This window comes from Penaeus monodon, chromosome 5, assembly GCF_015228065.2.
Source record: "Penaeus monodon isolate SGIC_2016 chromosome 5, NSTDA_Pmon_1, whole genome shotgun sequence".
Taxonomy (NCBI): Eukaryota; Metazoa; Arthropoda; class Malacostraca; order Decapoda; family Penaeidae; genus Penaeus; species Penaeus monodon.
The window spans coordinates 26,668,866-26,673,865 of record NC_051390.1 but is presented as its reverse complement, the minus strand read 5'-3'; positions in this window follow the sequence as shown (position 1 = coordinate 26,673,865).

The following is a 5,000-nucleotide window of genomic DNA, read 5'->3' as shown; positions in this document are numbered from 1 at the left end:
ATAATACGACACATAATTGTATGATAATTAACGATCGTTACACCCCTTCCTCCTTCCCTGGTCTCCCCCTTCCTTTTTCCCCCCTTTGTCCCCCCAGGCGCAAAACAATAAAGTAAATGATGAAATTTGAAAAAAGCAGAAAAAAAAAAAAAGAACCACAGCTTTCGCAATAAATGGGGATTTTTTTTGGCAGTTGCAAATGGATTTTTCTAATACGTCCTTTTTCTCCGCCTCTCTCTCGCTCCCATCTCCCTCTCTGCCCCTTCCCCTCTCGTTTTCCCCCCCTATGTCCCTCTTCCCCCCCTTTGCCACTTTCCCCAACTCCTTCCCTTTTTTTCCTCCTCCCCATTCCTCTAGTCCTTTTCCCCCTCCCAATTCCTTCGCTCCTTTCCTCATCTCCTCAACTCCCTCTCCCCCTCCATCCCATCCCCCCCTTTTCCCTTCCCCCCTCTCTCCTTCCCCCCCTTTCCTTCGCTTCTCTCTCCCCATCCCCTCCATCCCTCCCCCCCTCCTCCCCCGCTTTTCCCACTTACCCCTCCTTTTTTTCCTCCCTACATCCTCCCCCCTTTACTGCCTCCCCATTCCTCTCTCGTTCCCTCCCTCTTTTCCCCCCCCCCCCATTTCCTCTCTCTTTCCCCTCGTTCTTTATTTCCTCTCTCTCCACCCCCTCCCATCTCTCTTTTTCCTCCCTCCTTCCCTCCCCACTCCGCTCTCCTCTTCCTCTCTCCCTTTTCCCCTTTAAATGCACTGTTCTTCTACTTTTTACAATCTATTCTTATTAAATTTTGTCATATGTACATGTATACATAACATATGTATGGAGAAAACAAAGATATGTGTTATAGATGCAAATAAGGTGTAAGTTTATATTTTTGCATGCATACACAAAGTATATATGATTTTCTATTACATATAGTATGCATGCATGCATAACCCAAAAGATTTTTCTTCCCATTAGCATATTTCTACATAATTTTTATCGTATTCTTATTGCTATCATAGTTATCTTTATTTTTTGGCAAGTCATCTTTTTCACTTGCTATGACAAAAAGGTCCTTTGTTTTTGTGGTGTTATTTCGCTAAAAAAAGTTATCATTTTCCGTGCTACTTTTCTATCAAATTTAATTGTATGACGGCATTTTTTTTTTTAAATACCTTGGTCAGTTCCTTAGAAATTTTTCTTAATATCTTAAAGAAGAAACGCTATTTTTTCGCACTCCTTTGATAATCCCCAAAATGGTAATATTGTTGCCATTGTACTATTAAAGGGATTCTTACTTTACAAAAAAATTTTATCTTTATATCGATTTTTAAAGGTAATCTTTGCTTTAGTCGTCGCTCTGGCATACGTGGGCTCGTTTGGCTCTGTCCACCTCCCGCATATGGCCACACCCACAACCCCATTACGGTCTCATGTCCCTACTATGGCCATTTCCACAATCCCCTTACGGCATATGTCCCCATGGCTTACCCCCCGACGGCATTTTCCCTTTTTCGGCCACCGTTTTACGCCCGGACCAAAGGGTGCCCCCGCATGCGCTTCCCCAAAACCAGTCCGCCCCTGGAACCGCCCCTACGAGGTGCAGGACCCGAGTTCCCTCTCTAATGAATCAGCCTTTTATGGCGTCACTGGAAAAGGGGTGGGCAAAGGGTTCCAAACAAACGATGCCTTTAGGTTGAAAGGCAAACCCCCCCGGTCTCTCCCCCAGGGGTTTCCCTACCCCGTGTTTGCCCTGCGTGGCACCTTTGGCCCGTGAGACGGGGGTCCTGGATTAGCGATGCCGTGCATGAGTACGCCCGCGGATAGCAAAACGTCTCTTTGGGCCCTTATTTCCGCAAGAAGGGGGCCTGATCGGCCTTTTGTCAATCGGTGGTCTCCTTCGGGAGGGTTTGGGGCAGTGTATGGCACCGATGACACTCACACAGATCCCCCCGAGTTCCGTTACAAGGCTTTGGCGTGTATATCCCCACCACCCCTGTATGTTAGACATGGGTTCTAACTACAGCTCCCTTGTTGATCCTGAGAGCATGAAACAACGCTTATGTACATAAAAAAAAAAAAAAAAAAAAAAAAAAAAAAAAAAGAGATGAACGACGAAGAACCATGCAAGGCCCGACCAGAAAACACTTTGAAGCATACTGGCTTCAGGTAAAACCAGAGCACAGGGGATATCAGACCTGCTGCTGAAATGGGCAAGACAGAGAAACCCTCAGAAAAAAAAGTGTCTGTCCCAAAAATTTCCCGAAAAGGCCCCATGCGGCCCTCAGGCCTCACCCAAAACAAAGGGGACTTCGACTTCCCTAAGCATAACCCTGCAGCTGTTGCCCCACGACCCCAGCTAAGAATACAAGCCCAAAGGGTGGTCCAAAAACGACCTAGATCGGGGACAGACTCTGAGGGAGTCTGGACCCCCTAGTATTTCCTACACTTTAAAGGGTTCCCCTAAACCTACTACATCTACAATGCATACTACAGTGAAATCTATGGCTTCAATACAGAAATCCTCCCCCGCAATAGGACAGGTAAGGAACAATGGGCACTTTATGCTCCAGGGGACATTAACAGAGGGGGGCTGTTTTTTCTCAGGGGTCATTCTTTATGCTGCCAAACACATTGGCAAAAGAGGCTTTATCATCTGGTCAAAAACAAATCCCCTGTTCCCTAAAAAGCCCATGCACCGACTGTGGGACGATGTTGACTCTTGCTGTTGAAATTAACCTGGCCCAGGTCCCCTCAAAAATGTGTATAGCAGGGTATTCTGTAGGAGCTAGACATCACCAGGTCTTGCTACTGTAGCACACACCGAAGATCACCTTCAATGACACCACCCCACCCGGCCCCAGCAGGGCACCGGATGTAGCAGGTTACAATAGGAAGTGCTTGGACATTCCACGGAAACGCTTTCTCAATACCGAAAAAGCCCAAAAAATTTCAGGGAGGGGTCCTAGACCTCACATGGCCCCTGCGGCTCTGGTGGAGAGAATAGATGGGTGTCATGAGACAAATGACCCCTATGGCACTGTTACTACCCTTTGGATGCGGGCCCAGCCCGAGCCACAAAACCCAAACCAAGAAGGAAAACAGACTAGGGCCAACTGGAAGCCTTTCGAATGCTTTAGCCCCTTGTCTTAGATGAAGAACCCCCACAGAGTGAAAATGTGCAAGTGAAGTAGCCCACTTTCAATGCCTAAAAAAAGACCTCACAGACCATACCCAAAACCGGGGCCCTTTGTACAGGAGTTATAAAGAGCCTAGTACTTTAATGCAGATTAAGGGGGTCACCCCCCAGAGTGCGAAAACAATTCCCAAGGCAAAGAACCCCTGAAAACCTAGCCCTCCTAAGGGAAATTTAGGGATGCCAAGGAAACTACCAAAAAAGTAGGAAAAAGGAAAAGTGACGGAATAGTGTAATCCTTTGACCCCCGAACCCCCCGAAAGAGCTAGGGAACGTGTCAGGCGAGCTACAAGCCGCTTAGCCCCCGGGGAGCCCAAACCCCCCGACCCTAACAGAGGCAAACAGATGGGGCACGAGTTTTCCGAGAAACAAGTGCAACAGCTCCCAGCCAAACTAAGGCAAACAAAAACGCCCCAACCAGGCAGACTTGCTTTTTATTAATGAAAGGGCAGCCAAACCCGAAACTCAGATGTTATCTTTTCTCTGAGGGAACTAAGAAAAACTAAAAAAAACATTTCTCGTACCCCCCCATTTCCCCATCTAAGACTGGCAGGTGAGCTTGCATTCTTGCAACTCATCAACAAGTCCAGGGAAACTTCCACTCTACCCCAGAGCTGGAAGAGCACTACCATAGTTCCCACCCCAAAAACCCAAAAGGAGAAAGGGGAAGCACCACCCACCTCTCTTCTCAGCTGTCGGGGCAAGACGGCGAGAGGATGGTACTAAATCGACTGCAGTGGAAAATGGGACCCACACATAAAACACCTCCATGTGTTCACAAGGAGCATGATTTACAGCACACAGCATAGCCACGGTCTTACGCACAATGAGCAGTCACATCTGTGGTAGTATTCCGAGACCAGGAAAAGGCTTTTGGATAAGCAAATCCTCTTGCTATTCAGGAGACCCTAATCCATAAGGGAATCAGAGGAAACCCCATAGCCTAGATAGGTGACTACTTCAGGAACAGAACAGCCGGACGATCTTGCAATCACCTCCACTAGACCACCCCGCCTAAGTAGGGGCCCAGTGCTGTCTGGACCTTGTATCTGAGGAGTGTTGTGGGATAGGACTAAAGATCTGCCCGGGCCCAAAAAAAACCATGGGTCTGAGACACAATGTTCAAGGCAACAAGTCTGAGAATCCAGGGAATGGACTTGGAGTGGCTCGAGGTCTTCAATACCTTGGGGAAGGATTTACTGGAACCCCCCTTTTATAAGGAGGTCCAGTACCTGGCTGACCCAATCAGAACAAGAAAGATTCAATACCCCATGGCCTAGTCTAAAAGGGAGAAGGCAAAAGGGTCATTTCAGCCAGCGCTCCTCCGGGGAGAAGAACCTACTTCACGGGATGAATCAGTTGATCTCTTAAGCCACCTGGGAGGCGCCAGCTTTGTAGCAAGGGATGCCACAAAATCATGAAGGTAACAGACATCGCCTCCTCGCTACAGGCAGAGGCAGTTGCGATCATGGGAGCCCTAGCCCATGCGTCCCTGAAGGAAGGACACGTGGTCACACGACTTCAGGGAAGCCATTGACTGTCTACAGCACAGCTTACCCAAACACAACATCTACCTCGCGACACTGTGCTTACATGCCGCAGAGGATTCTTGCTCAGGGTAGAAGAATAATCATAAACGGGTCCCCAGCCACATAGGCATCAAGCTTGCTGACAGACTAGCTGACACTGGCAAGGGGATGCCCCCAAATCCCATGATCATACAACCAAGCGAAGTGCAATGCTACAGCTCTTGCCTCCTCTGCAGTTTCACATAGAGGAACCAGAGAGCCACTGCCACTCTCTGAAACAATTAATAGAGGTAGC